This window comes from Acinonyx jubatus, chromosome D1, assembly GCF_027475565.1.
Source record: "Acinonyx jubatus isolate Ajub_Pintada_27869175 chromosome D1, VMU_Ajub_asm_v1.0, whole genome shotgun sequence".
Classification (NCBI taxonomy): domain Eukaryota; kingdom Metazoa; phylum Chordata; class Mammalia; order Carnivora; family Felidae; genus Acinonyx; species Acinonyx jubatus.
This window is the reverse complement of record NC_069390.1, coordinates 28,965,001-28,983,319: the sequence shown is the minus strand read 5'-3', so window position 1 is coordinate 28,983,319 and position 18,319 is coordinate 28,965,001. Positions and strand designations below refer to the sequence as shown.

The 18,319-nt window shown below is 37.8% G+C and overlaps 1 protein-coding gene across 5 annotated transcripts in view; it reads left to right on the top strand.

Moving 5' to 3' along the window:
- ELP4 (elongator acetyltransferase complex subunit 4) overlaps nt 1-18,319 on the top strand; it is a 243,507-nt gene that overhangs the window by 204,040 nt on the left and 21,148 nt on the right. The window lies entirely within an intron of this gene.

Genomic DNA, 18,319 nt, shown 5'->3' with positions numbered 1-18,319 from the left:
ACTGAGCCCCCCAGATGCCTCTAGTCTATTATCTTTTAATGTTTGTTTATTTTTTGAGAAAGAGAGAGAGACCGACAGAGGGTGAGTGGGGGAGGGGCAGAAAGAGAGGGAGACACAGAATCCAAAGCAGGCTCTGGGCTCTGAGCTGTCAGCACAGAGCCCGATGCAGGGCTCGAACTCACTCACAGTGAGATCATGCCCTGAGCTGAAGTCAGACACTTAACCGACTGAGCCACCCAAGCACCCCAGCACTTGCTAACTTTTTAAATGAAGTTTATTTATTTATTTTGAAAGAGAGAGAAAGAGAGCATGTATGTGAGCAGGGGAGGGGCAGACAGAGTGGGGAGAGAGAATCCCAAGCAGGCTCTGAAGTGTCAGCACAGAGCCCAACACGGGGCTTGAACTCACCAACTGCAAGATCATGACCTGAGCCAAAACCAAGAGTCAGATGCTTAACCGACTGAGCCACCCAGGCGCCCAGCACTTACTAACTTTTTATTTGTGATTTGTCCTATCTTCAGGCTATTTCAAATATGATTTTGTCATGGTAGACCCATAGAAATTATTTCCTTGACAGGTACAATATGTTCACAATAATTTCTCCAGTCTTTCTTTTTGGTGTCCAGTGTTGTTAACAGTGACAAACTACTTTGTTTTAAGTGAAATCTAGTCATTTTTATTTTAGTAATAATGATTCATTTTACAGAATCTCTTGTAGAAGTTCGTACTATGTTACCATTATTTTAAAACTGTGTGACCTTTTGAGTTTTAAAAAAAAAGAAGTTGAAAACACCAATACATAGTGATACTCAACTGCCATGTTTGTTTATCTACAAATATCTTAGGTTATATTCATTGCTTGCTAAACTTCCTACTCTCTCTATACAAAACAAGCACATACTTGCCAGACCACAAGCAAATCCATAATTTGCATGATCAGTGTAAACATTTCTATTTATTTTGAACATACAGCATATTATTTATCTAAATATTTATCATAGAGTTCCCATTTCCTTAATCATTACTACCATTCATTACCCCGATTCTGAAAATGAAAATGAAGAAAATTTTTCTTTCCGAATTCTTGGACATGCATTGCCCCCAAGCTTTAAAAATAGCAAACACAGTTGCCAAGAGAAGCTTCAAGAAAGCCAATTTTAGGCCCAGAGGCTATAAAGTTGAAGGAATTATGTAGACATCTTTCCAAAATTTGTGTTGCATTATCTGATTTGGCTATCTGGCCTAAAGTTCACCAGGTAATTTCCAGAGCTATGATTCATTTTCACTTATGAGACCTGAGTCAGTTAGTGGGAAAAAGGTCTTTTTCCCCCTCTCTCAAGTGTTTCTAGTAATGCTTCCATGTACCATTAAGCTATTGGCACATTTTACTCCCAGAGGATAGATTTTGTTTGGCATCCTGAGGAATTTTGATATATTTAAGAAGGTGAGAAGTACACATTGGCATCATTTAAACAACATAAGTCTAAACCCAAATTGGCTTTCACATGCCAAAGATCTGCAATGTGCCAACTGTTTAATAGTACACAATAACTGTTCAACTACATAAGTTGATTTCAGCAAAACAGTTTGGTGTGGGTTTTATCCTGAATCATTTAGATACAATTATGCCTTATGGTGCCTTAATAATAGAGGCAAGTTGTCCATGACTCTCACATAAGCAGATATGAATAACATTGAAATGCTAGTCATCCTAGCATTACATCCGTGAAATGTAAGAATATTGCTTTAGTTCAAAATGCCTCTTCAGCAGCTTCAGTAGCTTCCATGCTGCCAACAAATGTTCAATAGGAAAATCAAGTTTGAGGTTGATGATTGTAGACAATGAACCTCTCAACTGCTTTTAATAAAATAAATTTGGGGGGTGCCATGCTGGCTCAGTCAGAAGTGCATATGACTCTTGATATCGGGGTCATGAGTTTGAACCTCACATTGGGTACAGAGATTACTAAAAATAAATAAATAAACTTGGAAAAATAGATAAAAACAAATCGCCTTTAGCATCTTAAATAAATCATTGGACTTTCAGTGAATTGAAGAAACACATTACAAATTTTCTTTTCTTAAACTTTTAAATATATGTATACTCTTCATTTTAACTGGACCAACATTCATTGAACACAAATGTGTGCTCATATGTTTATGGAATGCTGTGCAAGCCATGGTTGGAAAGATAAACAGAGAGAGAGAAAGGTAGATATGATACAACATTCTCCTCTAAAGAGCGTTCAGGCCAATGGAGAGAACACAGAGAGAGAACACAAGTACTAACTTGAACCCAGAGCAGAGATGCTTGTGTTTTAATATAGTTAAAAACCAAAAGTTAGTATGCATAAGAGAGTAAGACTGTTTGGTAGAGGCTGTGTTAGAAGAATCATCTGAGAGGGGCGCCTGGGTGGCTCAGTTGGTTAAGCATCCGACTTCGGCTCAGGTCATGATCTCACGGTTCATGGGTCTGAGCCCCGCGTCGGGCTCTGTGCTGACAGCTCAGAGCCTGGAGCCTGCTTCGGATTCTGTGTCTCCCTCTCTCTCTGACCCTCCCCCATTCATGCTCTGTCTCTCTCTGTCTCAAAAATAAATAAGCATTAAAAAAAAAAAAAAAGGATAATCTGAGAGCCTCACGTAAGTAGCTCATGTAAATAGACTTTAAAGAATGATCCCCATGGCAGGGGAAACCGAGGAATAGAAGCAAGCATAGGAGGCAGACAGAGTGGAGAGGAGAAGGTGGATCAGAAGAGGTTAAAATTACATAAGTTTCTCTGTGTTACCAAATCAAGGCAAAGGACTAGATGGGGATTTTGCATAATAGGTAGGATGTACTCGAGATGATGGTAACGTAACGTATTAGTTGCATTGCCTACATAAAATTACCTACAGGTAACGTGGTGTCACTCCAAAGAGTTAGGCAGTCATCCTACAAACTGCCGAAACTGAGGTACGTTAAGAAATAATGTGACTACCAGTCTGAAGAGACATGCCATCGGTAGTAAGTCACCACGGATAGAGAAAAGCTGCAGTAGTTTTAATATGAACCCCAAATAAGAAGTTACAAAAATAGATGCTCTAAATGTGGCTGTTTCTTTCAAAGGCAACTCTTTGAAGTGTGCACCAGAGTGAAGAGGCAGCAGAGGCTTACTTATTTAACAATAATTATTTTTGCAAGCAACCTAGGGTCCAGATAGTGAAAAGATAAGTTAGTATCAAGTCATGAAAGCCTTTTTTATATATAGTGCATAACAACTTTTCTACAAGATGAAGTGAATTAAAGCATATAAAATATTACTTAAAATTATAGTTGGACTATATTCAAAAAAGAGCTTCTCTTATAATATGCAAAAGAAAATGCAATTGTAGATTACAATTCCTTTTAGAGATAAGAAGCTGAGGATAATTTTAGAACATCCTCTAATTGTTTTCTTTTTCTCGAATGAGCGGATTCTTTAGTTGTGTTCCCTCACAGTAGTAGTTAATATTACTATCTCTTCCTCTACATAAAGTCCTCTACAGCAAAGTGAACCAAGATCTTATAGCATAGATTTCTGGTTGACATTTACTTTAACAAATACTGAACCATGAATATTATTGGTGTCTTTGCCCTCACCCCCCACAGGTCAGACTATCTCTGTTACCCTTAAGTGAACTTACAGACATAGTAGGGCAGAAAAGGCTAGTGGATAAGAAACACTCATACATAATGAAACGTAAACTTGTACAGAGTAATCTATGATTGTAGCTCAACAAGGAGAATCAATTAAATCGAGAATAAAGAAGGTGCTAGGACTTGGCCAAACCTTGACATGTGGGAGTATTCAGAAAACATTGAAAGAGAAAGGTCTTTCTGGTGGAGAAAAGCCAGCAGCACACTCTGAAACAGTCTAGAAACTGGTTTGACTGAAGAAAATTTGTGCTGGGGAAAATAAGTAAAATGGGAATGATATGTGGAATTCCTTGAAAACCATAGAGGACATGGATAACCATTGTAGGTTCTTGATAATATGCTAAAAGCAACATTTAATAAATATCAGTATGATAGAAATATACAGAATGTATTTTTTGGAGGCAGAGAAATGAGTCAGAGATATTTTAAGTATGAGGTTATAAAAGTGTCAAAAACTGTAGTAGAAAGGAAGGAGGAAAGAAAGACACATATAAAGTCCCTTCCAATAAATAATCAACAAGGCTTAGACACAGATTATAGAGTGAAAAAAAATATGACAAAAACACAGTTGTCATATATGGCCCTGTACCCTGTATAGTCATGTTGGGTTTCTAAGAGAGGCTTTCCCCCAGCAACCTGGACCTGAATCTTTATAAATATCCATCCACACATCTATTACTCCAAATTACTTCCTCTGTCAGTGATTTCTAATTCTGACAAATGATCTTTAAAACATCAATTATTTCATTTCTAGGTATAGTCTGTCGTGAAAATTTGGAGACTTTTACATGTAGTTAAACTCGGCCTCTGTGGAGTAAAAAGAGAAAAGGAATTGTGGGTGAGAGAAGAAGGAAGGAAAAATACTCAAAAAATAAATACATAAATTTAACAGCGTAGTCATTCCTGTAATTAGAGGATAAAACTAAAAAGATGTTCTAAAAAAATTTTTTTAACGTTTATTTATTTTTGAGACAGAGAGAGACAGAGCATGAACAGGGGAGGGGCAGAGAGAGAGGGAGACACAGAATCTGAAACAGGCTACAGGTTCCGAGCGGTCAGCACAGAGCCCGACGCGGGGCTCGAACTCACAGACCGTGAGATCATGACCTGAGCCGAAGTCCAACGCTTAACCAACCAAGCCACCCAGGCGCCCCTAAAAAGATGTTCTTTATTGAGTATTGTCAGGGCCATTTAGGCTGCTTTATTCCCTGTCAGCTTCTTCGAAACTTTATTACTTTAGAATACTGATGAAGTACTTCCTAGAAGCGGATCGCGAGGTTGGTAGTTCTTCCAGCTGTGCAGCCCACATAGTAGCACCCCCAGAAGGGGGCACGGGTTGGTGGTGGAACTCAGCCTCGGTGTGGATAGCAGAGGCTCCCAGTGGTTACAACGAAGACGCTTTCTGGGCTCCAGAAAAGCGTGAGGTCTGTCAGCACTAACACCTCCAGGAAAGCAACTGCTCTCTTCTTAGGACATGGTTAACTCATCCTCACTCGGAAGCATGTTTCTTCCTTGTCACAGTGGTCCTTCCCTCAGGCTACCTGGGAGGCTGGCAGTGGTTTTTCAGAGTCCTTGATTGTCTTGCCTGAAGGTACAACCTGACCCAGATGGATGTGACACGTCGCCCTTGTCCTGTTGCTCAGTTCACTTTTACAGAGGTTTTCGTCCATAAAAAGTATTAGGGTGGGGGGTAGGGGGAGGGAGGGGAGGGGTGTCTTGTTCACGTTTATTTTTACATCTTTTGCTTTCTGCCCAATACCTGTGAGTCCTCAGTGAGAAATGTATACTTTCTGATTTCTCCTTCCTGCCAGAGTATCTTCCTGATGGCATGTTTCTTACAGTCTCATTTAAATGTCTTTTGTGATGAAATCCAGGCTTTTGCCTTCATTCCCTTTGATTCCCTTGATTGTTCAGTTCTGTGACCACATATATACTTCCCTGTATTCATGATTCACCTTTCCTTTGTCTAGCCTTTAGGCAGACATACATTTAACTGAAATATGCAGAAAGAATATACCTTTTCTAAAGACCTCCACAGAAAAGAATTCTTCATCCAGCAGTATTTAATTACCAGTATCTCTACATATAAGTTACATAAAATTTTAAAGGCTTAAAAAAATCGAGGAAATCACCAAGTCCTAATAACCCTATATTTTATGTGAGAGGATTAAGCCTCATAGAGTTGTGTACCACTCACATCCTAAACCCTTCTCAACTCAGGGTAATATGTGCATCTTAAATTAGGACTTTCTAACAAGTCCACTAGTGGAAATTGGCTTTGGCACCTATCTGTAAAGCTGGCTCTAACTACAGCCAAGAACACAGCCCAAAGCTCTTTTAAGGGCTTAATTTATTTTAAGCATTAATTAAGTTCTTGCTTTATGCCCAGCATCTTCCAACTTAAAAATTAATTTCAAACACTACATACAATCTTTTTTCCATCCCCCATCAATCATGTGCCCCCTCCCAGGTCTACATTTTGGAAAATCTGGGAGAAGGAAGAGGAACCAAAATCCTAGTGTTAGGGAATAGAAGCACAGGAAACAGGGCTATTAATAAAAACTGTCATAATCCCTGTCAGGCTGAACTGGGAGGAAGAGGAGGGCTGCATACCCAGAGTTTGACATTGAATAAACACTCAATAAATCTTTTTTGAATGAACAAAATGAAATGAGTCAATGAACCACAGACCCAAAGCTCTGTCTCCAGCACAACCCCAGCAACCTCTTGGTTATCTCCATCTGATGCCCGAAAGAAACTGGAAATCAAGCATGTCAAAAACAGAATTACCTTTCCACCCATCCCCTACCCTTCTGATGTTCCGCATCCCTGTGCCTGGCAGGGACCCCGCCACCTACACCACTGAGCTCACAGTCATCGCCTCTCATTCACATCTTGCCTCCAGTCATTTAACAAGACCCATCAACTCTACGCTATCCCAGGCCTAATGGAAAGTCTTTCCACAAAAAAATATACAACATATAGTTTATCACAATTTCAAGTAATCCCTCTCTTAAAAGCTATGAATAGAGAAAAAGAAAACTATTCACTTCGTATTATCAAAACTAGACAGAGATGATACAGGAAAATAAAACTATAGATCACTTTCACTTATGACCATAGGTACAAAAACCCTAAGTAAAACACAGTCAGATGGAATTTAGCAGTTTATTCTCTCTCTTTCTCTCTCTCTCTCTCTCTCTCTCTCTCTCTCTCCTTCCCTCTCTCTCTCCCTCCCACACCCCATTACTGAGTAGTATGGCTTCCCTTATAAAAACAGGAATGGTTCAATACCACAATGCAGAAAAGTACTTGATAAAATTCATCACTCATTATTGGTAATTAAAAAAATTTTTTTAGGAAACTGAGCATAGAAGAGAAGTTCCAATCCTGATAAAGGGTGACCATCAGGAACAAAGAGGAAATATTTTTCATTCGTTTGTTTATTTATTTGTTTATTTGTGTGTTTGTTTATTTATTGAGAGAGAGAGAATCCCAAGCAGGCTTTGTCAGTGTAGAGCCAGACATGGGTCTTGAACCCACGAACCTATGTGAGAGCATGACCTGAGCTGAAACCAACCGAGTCACCAAGATGCCCGTATTTTTCTTAACGTTAAACCTTTGGAGGTGTCCCTACTAAAATCAGGAGTAAAACTATCTACTCTCTCCAAGTCCATTTAGCATTGTTCCTGGAGATGCTAACCATTTTAATAACATCCCCCTCCCTCCAGAAAAAATGGAAAAGAAATAAGTATTATTTGAACTGGAAAGGACAAGACCAAACTGTCCTTATTGCCAAAAAATGTGAGTTCAGACAAGAGGATCCTCAAACTATTCGAGAACCCAACAGTGTTGCCAGATACAAGATCTCAGCCCTGGAACTTACCATCGATAAAGCCTTGGTCATTACTTAGCCTGTCTATACTGCAGCTGACTCATCTATAAAAGGGTTGTTGAAAAGATTAAATGACTTAATCTCTGTAAAGTCCCGGGTACTTTATAAGCATTATGTATTAATTAGATATTATAATCACTATTAAATTCATATATTATATTCAGTAGCCCTCTTACATACCAGGTATATCTAATTGGAAAATATAACAAATATTATTATTATTTTTATAGATTATTCATCAGCTCATGTTAGTATGCTCACTTAAAAAAAGAATAGCTTTCCAAATCATTCCGTGTAAAAGTCCTGATAGTGACCTACTTATGTGATCTTGCCCTCCACTCTGTGTCTGTCTTCTTTTCTACTCTCATCCTTGCTCTCTTCACTTCAGATAAGCTGGTCTCCTAACTGTTCCTGGACCACACCATGCATCTGCCCCCTTGGAGCCTTAGCATTGCTGTTATCCCTGTCTGGGACACTCTTTGTCCAGATATCCAAATGGCTTGCTCCCCTATTTCCTATATCAGATACCACCCATTGTAGCTGCTGCTACTATCGATTGATTGATTGATTGATTGATTGACTTTAAGTAAGTTCTACACCCAACATGGGGCTTGAACTAATGACCCTGAGATCAAGAGTCCCATGCTCTACCGACTGAGCAGCCAGGCACTCCCCTGCCATGAATTATTTATATGAGGGGAGAAATTAATTATTTCACATGAATTATTTATATGAGGGGAGAAAGGCTTTTCCTGTTTTGTTTACTGCTACATCCTTAGTGCTAGAGGTGGTGGCTGACACATCACAGAGCTCAGTATTTGTTGGATGAAAAATAAGGAAGCTAAAAACTTATTTGTGCTAGGCACTGAACTAAATGCTTTCACACGTTAATCCTCACACCAAACCCCATTAAGTAGGTACCATTACTATCTTCAATTTACTGATGAGAAAACTGAGGCGCTGAGAGGCTAAGTAACTTGAACCCTGGGATCACACAGCTGGTAAGTTGCAGTGTGCTCCTGCTCTTACAACAACAGAAACTATAAGGCACCTGAGATTAACACTAATAAAAAATGTGTAAGACCTTTACGGAAAAAGCTTCAAACTTTATTGAAGGTCCTTTAAGACCTTTTAGATAGGATGTTCATAGGTGAAAAGATTCAGCATCATAATGTGAAATGTAATGCAATTATAGCCAAATTCCTGATTGAGGTTTCATTCGTATTTGACAAGCTGACCGTTACTTCAAATGGAAAAGCAAATAGTCTAGAATAACTAAGTTTTCAAGGAAAAGAGCATGGATGGTGACTTATCGTACCAGACAGCAAATCTTGTCATGAGGGCGTAAAAAGCTAAAGCTTTAGGGTATCACAGGGACAGACAAATAAGCCATTAAAGGACAATGAAGAGCCTAGGAAAACAGACCCTCTCTTTTTTAGAAGACTGAAAAATGTCAGATATGGCATTACAGATAAATAGGGTAAGGAAGGACTAAGTATTCAACCATCAGTGCTGAGATAATTTCATGAAAAATATTTAGTCTATACAGAAAAAATAATTCCCAGTTACTTTAAAAGAGTTTATGTGAAAAGACAAACCTTAAAACTTGTGGAGGGAAAAAAAAAATCGGACAATAACATTTGGCCATATTATACTTTAAAACCCCTGATTGATAAAAGACACCACAAACTAAGAAATTAAGAATCTGCAGTGCCCATTGCCAACAAGGGGTTAACCTCCAGAACGAGTATGTCATAAAAGAACAACTCAATGAAAAAACACAGGAGAGAAAACATGAAAAAATGTTCAACATTACTGGTAGCCAGGAGGAATAAAAACTAAAATACAACTATCGTGTCACACCCATCGAATTGGCACATTTCTTGGAGTCTGGCCATACAATGCTGATGGGATTATAAAATGGTTCTCAATACCTGAGAACAAGTTTGCAATACCTTGTCATACTGATACTGTACGTATTTTTTGACTCAGAAATTGTTTTCTTGGATACACACTCTACAAAAATTTCAACCTGTGCCCAAGAAGAAGAAAAGAATGTTGAATATAGCATTTCTTGTAGGACAGAAAAATTGAAAACAACATAAATGTCTGTCAACATGAAAACGGATAAATTATTTTTATATATTACACAATGGAATGCAGAACCGTTTTGAAATAAATGAGGGGCACCTGGGTGGCTCAGTCCATTCATCTAACTCTTGATTTCGGCTCAGGTCATGGTCTCACACTTGTGAGATCAAGCCCCACGTCGGACTCTGCTCTGAGCATGGATCCTGCTTCTCTCTCTGCCTCTGCCCCTTCCTCACTCACACACATGCATGTGCACCCTCTCAAATAAATGGGTTTTTTTTTAATTTTACAAGTATAAATAAATGAGCTAGAGCTACATGTATCAAAGTGGTAAATCTCCACATGATAAATTTCTATGAAATAAAACCAATTGCAAAATATGTGCAGTATACCATTTGTATAAAACTTTAAATATAAATATATATGTGTGTGTGTGTATCACAACTTATAATATATATGCACTACCTACAACTGTCCATGAAAAAATAAATGTCAAATTTATTTTAATGCTTGCCGCTGGAGAGGTGTGGATTGCTGAGGGATACACAAAGTTCTTCATGATTATTTTATTCTGAAGCAAAAGTGGCCAGATGTTAGAATGTGATAAAGTTTAGTGATAAGTACATAGGTGTTTTATTTAATGATATTTTCTGGGTTTTCTATCTGCTTGAAATATTTCTTTTTTGTCTCAAAAATGATATAGTTATGTAACAATTTCCTGTAGATAGTACAATTAATCCACATGTTAAATACTAACAAACTTCAAATTATTTCCAAACAGTTTTGGAAAAATATAAACACGTGAGATTTTCTTTCTGGCTCCACAGTTCATGTCTGTACTTTAGGTTTTTTTGCTTTTTAAAAAAAATTTATTTGAGTATATATGACACACAATGTTACATTAGTTTTAGGCATACAACACAGTAATTCAACATGTCTATACATTATGCTATGTTCAGCACAAGTGTAGCTAATACTATCTGTCAGCATACAAGCTATTACAATAGCATCGACTATGCTCCCTATGCTATACCTTTTATTCCCATGACTTATTCATTCCATAACCGGAAGCCTATATGTCCCACTCCCCTTCACCCATTTTGCCCATCTCCCCATCCCCCTTCCCTCTGGCAACCATCACTTTGTTCTTTGTATTTACAGGTCTGATTCTGCTGTTTGTTTGTTTGTTTGTTTATTCATTTGTTTTGTTTTTTAGTTTCCACATAATGAGTGAAATCATATGGCATTTGTCTTTCTCAGATTGACTTACTTCACTTAGCATAATACCCTTTACCATTGTACCTTGCCATACACGTTGTCACAAGTGGCACAGTCTCATCAATCTTATCCTTTTGGAGGCTGCATAATATTCCTCTGTGTGTGTGTGTGTGTGTGTGTGTGTGTGTGTGTGTGTGTGTATACACACCACATCTTCCTTATCCATTCATCTATCAGTGGACACTTAGGTTACTTCCATATTTTGGTTATTGTAAATAGTGCAATAAACATAGGAGTACATATGTCTTTTTAAATTATTATTTTTGTTTTGGGGGGCTAAATGCCCAGCAGTAGAATTATTGGATCATATGATAGTTCTATTTTTAATTTTTTGAGGAACTCCCATGCTGTTTTCCACAGTGGCTCTATCAATTTATACTCCCACCAACAGTGCACAAGAGTTCTTTTTTCTCCACACTTGCTATTTCTTATCTTTTTGATTCTAGCAATTCCAACAGGTATAAGATGATACCTCATTGTGGTTTTGATTTGTATAAGCTTGAATTATTTCCATACAAATACACGCATACACGAAAACTAGCCACTACTTACCACCTCTGCAGCTACAGTCTTGAGACCCTAACCCCTGTTATATGTTGCCACCATTAATCTCTCACAAGGGCTGCTGCAATAGCTTCCTGAATTGCCTGCCCACATTTTGTGTGCCATACATCACTCACAGTAATCTTTTGTCACAAAGTACATCAGATTTTGCTACTCTGTTGCTCAGAACAATCTGAGAAACAAAATACAGGATAGTATTGATTTGTAACCCATAGAAGAAAATAAATACACACGAAACCATGCTGATATGAATAATGTAACAAATAAATGAAGAAGGAAAAAGAGGAAATAGAGAATCACCATTAGGTTAAACACTACAATAATAAATGTTGCAGATAAGATCCCTTAATGTTTGTGAAAATCAATAAGCAAAAATTTGAGGAAAGACAGGATTTGTATAGTTCAAATGTATAGCTCAAATCCTTTGACCAAGATACTTAGCAATTGCGAAGAAAAAGGTAATAACTGTACTTTGGAGAAATCAGACTGACATCAATTGAATGGCCTAGGTAAACAACACCAGAAATAGGACATAATCAGCATCACAAACCTCTTGTTATTATGCCTTGGGAAACATACAACACAACATCATTTCAGGAGTAGTTTTGCCCAAAATACATAAGAGAATGGCCACCTGGTTGGCTCAGTCCATGTGACTTTTGATCTCAGGGTCATGAGTTTGAGCCCCACGTTGGGTGTAGAGATTACTTAAAAATAAAATCTTTAAAAAAATGCATAAAAGAAAACTTCAGACAAATGGAGGGCATTCTGCAAAATAACTGATCAGTATTCTGCAGAAGTATAAAAGTCATACATAAAGTGCATGAAAAAGTGAGGAGTTGTTACAAACTAGAGGTGATTAAGGAGAAATAACAACTAAATTCAGGTAGGATCCTGGATTGAAAAAGAACATTAGTGCACCTGTTACCTAAGATAATATCTGTCACCAAATAGGAATTTAAAATTATCTGTTGAGGGGAGCCTGGGCAGCTCGGTCAGTTGAGCGTCCAACTTCAGCTCAGGTCATGATCTCACAGTTCATGGCTTTGAGCCCCGCATCGGGCTCTGTGCTGACATCTCAGAGCCTGGAGCCTGCTTCAGAGTCTGTGTCTCCCTCTCTCTCTCTGCCCCTTCCCTGCTCACACTCTATCTCTCTCTGTCTCTCAAAAATGAATAAAAACTTAAAAATTTTTTTTTTAATTTCTGTCAAATTGGTATGTCCATCCATCATCCACCTCTCCATCCATCCTTACTATCCCCCTTTTCCTCATGTTCCACATCCAGCTCTTCGAATCTTCATTTCTTCTAACACCTACTTCCTCATGGAGAGAGACTAGGTAGAAAATTATATCAGCAATACCACAGCAACTTTTTGGTAGAACACGTATGAATTTCTCTATACACTTAGGGTAAGTTTTTATTTGTATGAAGTAGATATTGGATGGTATGAGAAATGTATTCAGAAGAACCATAGAAATTATCACAGATGGAAGTAACAGAATCTCCAGTTGCCTGTTGGAAGGATGGGATCGCATCATTATTTGCCTGGATTGCCGCCATAACCTCCTCATTGGTCTCCTGGCTTCCAGTTTTGCTCTTCCCTCCTTCCCCGTTTCCATTGCCCATGCCCCACCGGAGTGGTATCATGATAACCAGAGTGATATCTTCAGGGGATAAATCTAATCATGTCCCATCCCATGATTAAAGTCCTTTATTGACTCACCACTATCTTCAGAATGAAAGCTGCATACGTGCTGGCCCCTGTGTCTCCTTCTCCATCCTTATTTTTGACTATTTCCTGCACAAACCATAAACTGCAATTGTACCAAACAGCCAGGTTGTTCCTTATACCCCTTTTTGATATTGCGTCTGTTGTTTGTTTTCTTCTCTCAGGGCTCTAACTGCCTCTGTAACTCTATCTTGCCCTTTAAATTCAATTGGAGCAGTAACAGCCCTTCAGAGCCTTTCCTCCTCTACGAATGTCTCTCAGGGACTTCAGCACCTTGTGTATAACTCCTTCACAGCACTTTCCTCAGGACAAGGACTTCTGGTATCTTCCATTGGTTTGTTGCCTGGTACATAGCAGGTGCTCAATAAATGTTTGTTGCGAAAGGAAGGGAGAGAAGGAAAAATGGAAAGAAGAAAGGGAGGTTTGGGCCTTTTTGTTTGAGAGAGAGAAAGGGCAAGATGGGGAGGGGCAGAGGTGGGGGGGGGGGGGGAGAGAGAGAGAATCTTAAGCAGGCTCCATGCTCAGTGCAGAGCCCAGTGCAAGGCTCAAGCTCACAACCGTGAGATCGTGACCTGAGCCAAAATCAAGAGTAGGACACTTAACCAACTGAGCCACCCAGGAGCCCCTAGAGGAAAGGGAGGTTTTTAAGTAATATAACTATTAAGCAAATAAATTCTTCCCTAACTTTTCTCCTCCTGTATTTCTATGGCTTCAAGCTCTAGCACACATATATAACTTACCTTACCTGACTCTCTGCTTGTCCTTTGACATAGATGAAACACTAATATCAATTAACTGAAGAATATTAAAAAGCTATCCACTGTGACATAAACTGTTACTGATAAAGATGGTATTGAGCCAGACTGGGATTGTGGAATGTTTATCTCTCTCTAACCTGCAGACAATGATAACCTCGTGACATTTAGAAATAGCACCAAAAAGCATGTTTTATATTTTTTTAAGTTTATTAATTTATTTTGAAAGAGAGAGAACGTGAGCAGGGGAGGGGCAGAAAGAGATGAAGAGAGAGAATCCCAAGCAGGCGCTATGCTCAGCGCAGAGCCCAGTGCAGGGCTTGAACTCATGAACCATGAGATCATGACCTGAGCCGAAACCAAGAGTCGGATGCTTAACTGACTGAGCCACCCAGGCGACCCCCCCCCCAAAAAGTATGTTTTAAAACAGTCTGTACAGTCTTAAGGAATGCAAAGAAATCAAAATATACCTTCTACTTACTTGATATGTTCCTCTTTATAATGTATTGAAAAGTTTAATTGGTATTTATTTGCTGTTCCCAAAGTGTGGAAAGCCTTGGAAGGGGGTAAATAAATTAGCTTCTGAGTTTGGGGTCTACTTGAGGATGTAGTAAAAACAAATTTCTAAGGGAAAATAGGGGAAGCCTAAGGCTAGTGAAAGAGGAGAAGGTCCTGGTTACATTTTTACCTCACTGAATTCTTTCCAAACCAGGCTACAGATTCTTTTTTTTTTTTTTCACATCTACCATGCCAAGCACGGTATTTTTAGTAACAGTAATACAGAGCAGCGGCCTGTCGTTTGGGAACTGACAAACAAGCATACCGCTCCTCTTAAACACAATATGCTCCACATCTTTATTTCCACTCATCCTCACAGAAGCTCTTTAGCCTTCCATGTTTCTTTAAGAAGACGACAAGGAGTACTGGTTAATAAGCTCTCAGGGTTATTCAATATCCCTCTTCAGTGCTCATTTTCTGAAGTTGAAAACACTCATGCGTGTGCACACACGCACACTAAACTTTGTCAGGGGTGAAGTACTTCCAAATGCCACTTGAATGTGATTAAAAGAATCCTGGACTTGATAGGACTCATTACACAAGATGCCAGGCCTAACTGTTTGCTCAAACTTTGGCCTAAGAGAAGGAAACCTCTTAGCAAAAAAATGGCTCCAAGAAGTGGGGGTTCACAGTCTATTGTATGTCTATAAAACCATTTGCTGGACCTGTCAGTTTAAAACAGAAATGTAACAGAATTTCTTATTACAGAATACATACTTTTTTGAAAAGCATTTGTCATTTATTTGGTTTCAAGTAAGAAACCAAAGTCTATTTGACATGTTGCACTGAATTCCTGGCCTAGAGTTACCTCATTTCCCTTCCTAGTCATTAAAATTTTATACACAAGTTCGGGACACTACTAGGCAATTTTGTGTTCAATGCCATTGGTAAATTTTATGTGTAACTCCAAGTTATGCTACAGTTAATATTGTTATTTTACACTGTGATTTTGAAAGTCTTCCAATAACGCTTAAAGTTACTCAACTCAATTTTCACCTTCTAATCTCAGACAGCATTAACAGCTCCATCCCCTTGGTAAATTCCTCGAGGATTTACTATGACATCCCAGCCTCTAATATATCTGTGAATCTCACTTATGTTTATTCTTTATCATTCCAGTAAGTTGTGTAGTAATATAGTTAAGACGTTAATAGTTGTTGAAATCAAATAGAGAGACTTGTAGGAACTTAAGATTGTAAGTCCAAGCTTTTGTGGATAGTAATTACATGGTATGTTTCAACTAGACTAGACAATTAGGACCATGGAAGTTGTCAACCTAGAAAGTTCTCGGCTTTTGTATTTCTTTTTTATCCAGCACAAGTTTTATCAGGTAGTATGTGTCACAAGATTGTGCAAGATCTCACCTCATACTAAAACATTTTCGATGAAATGATAAGCTTTGATTTTCATTCTGTTGTTAATGATATGTTGACAAGTAGGGTGGAACTTTTTAATAAAAAAATAACATTTAAAGATCTTAAATAACCAGACCATATCATATTATGTAATATATCTTGTCTTCTTATTGCGAAATATCATTTTGTAATTTATTTTCACCCATCATTCTGGTCAGAGAAAATTAACAAAATTACTTAATATGATTTTATTTAAATGACCATACATGTTGAGAGACGCATCTTATATTCTGATGCCTATAAAACAAACAGCAAAAAGAAGTTTCGTGTTGTGTGCCCACATAAAGCATTAATCCTTCTCCTAAGTAGATAATTTACAAATTGAGAAATTCACATTCTACATTCACATCTTCCTGCACTAGAAAAGCAAAATTAGAGAATTTATTAAGTTTTTAGTCTTGCCCTTTGTTCCGAGACCCCATGAATGTTTAGTGCATAATTCTACAAGAATCCTGTGCTTAAAAATAATTGATACTACCCTGAATGACTGAAACAATTCTGTTAACATTAGCATTGCCTTATGAGAGTAAGAAAAATGAGTCATTTTTGGATATTCGAGCTATTCTTTCATTTTCTAAAAGTTTTATCATAAAAGATGTCTGAAATGAGAATTCACTTTCCTTCTCCCAAGCTACCAAAATACATAATTTACTATGTAAAATGTGCCTTCTCATAAACCTCCGTTAAGAACAAAACAGAAACCGCCTATTGCTTTGTTTTTATTAATGCTCATTTTCATGCGCCAGTAACATTTTTCCTGTCATATGTCATACCTTTTTTAATTACCAACTTGAGTAGCTTGTATTCATGATCTTTAATGCTTGTATTAAGTCATTGGAAGCATTGATGAGCCTGACTGCCATAAATTAAATGATATAAGCCCTATGTCCACCTTTCTTGGGATGGACTATATGTTCCCTAACTCCCAATGAATTACATACCAGCTTCTGCAATTCTGGGGAAATAAAAACCTCCCTGGCTGCATCCATGGACACTAGACAAACTAAGTTTTGGCTGAGCAATATCTTTGGCCTGCCGTTTCCAAATGGCACAACTTTGAAAACACACATGTCACCACATTAAATGTAACATTGATATTCTAGGCCCAAAGGAGTCTATTCCTCTTTCCTGTGAGTTTCATGATCTTTTCAGTATGCCTCTGTTCCTTGAAAGAAAATTACTGTAAGCTGCAGCTTAATAGATTGGATTATGTCTTGCCACTCTCATCTTTCATGCTTTGGCAAGTTCTTTTGCTTAAGTACAAGGATACATCAGTTGCCAGATATTTTTTAAATGTGGAGAGGATATTTATATTTCAAAAGGTCTTTTCACTTTATACGAGATGCACAATAGAATCCATTTAAGTCTAAGTCCAATAGTATATCTCATTTCGTAACAATTTAGATACAATTTTTCAGGAATAAAGCTACCTGTAAATCCTTGTACTTAAGAGACTTCCTTAGATATTCCAGACGACTCTAAAAGAAAATTAACTACAAATCATTATGACATTTTTTAAAGTTGATTACATTATGATCATAATAGCAGGGCCCAGCCAACTTTTTACCAGTACGTTGTGTGTTTCTCAATGATAGGATATGAAGGGTTTTTTTAGTCCAAAACTGACATACGTATTTAATAATTCACTTCCGTTTTCAAACAAGTTAGTCTGGGATGTTGCTACTAATTGTACATCCCCAAGAGTAGGAAACTACATGGCTTGATATTTTTAAAAGCATTTTATGAACCTTTAGCTCTCTTAGGAATTAAGCTACATCTTCTATTAGGCTAGCTATCAACTCTTCCAGAAATTTTATCAACTCATAGTCTCTTAAGATGCTCCTCAGAGTCATAAAACAGTTGTTCGTTCATTTGTTTGTTTTTATAAATTAAAATACCCAAAATTCACCTTCAGTATTGTAAATCAGAAGAATGGAAATGGTGGAAGTAATGATTTATAGACTTTCTCACTAGGATAGAATTTGAAGCTGGTATATATTCACCAGTAACTATATAAAATCTCTGCAGTTAAAGATAAATACTTACAAAACCAAGAAGAAATTTGGATTAAAAAACATGCATTCTAATAACATGGCAAATAAGGATAGAGATAGAGGGCAGAGGTGCTAATAGGAAGATATATCAAAGAAAATTGAAATAAGTGCATGAGTCATTTAGAAAGATATTAGGGGAAATGATTTATTAAGCTAAACAAATAAGAAGAAGCATCTTAGTAAATAAGGACAGTTGGCATGGATGTAGGTGTGGTCTTGGGACTTTGCCACCCAGACCAGGGATTTGGGCTGTGGGGAAGGATGATGGCCATCTGCTCCAAGTGACTCCTACTGGCTGACGCAC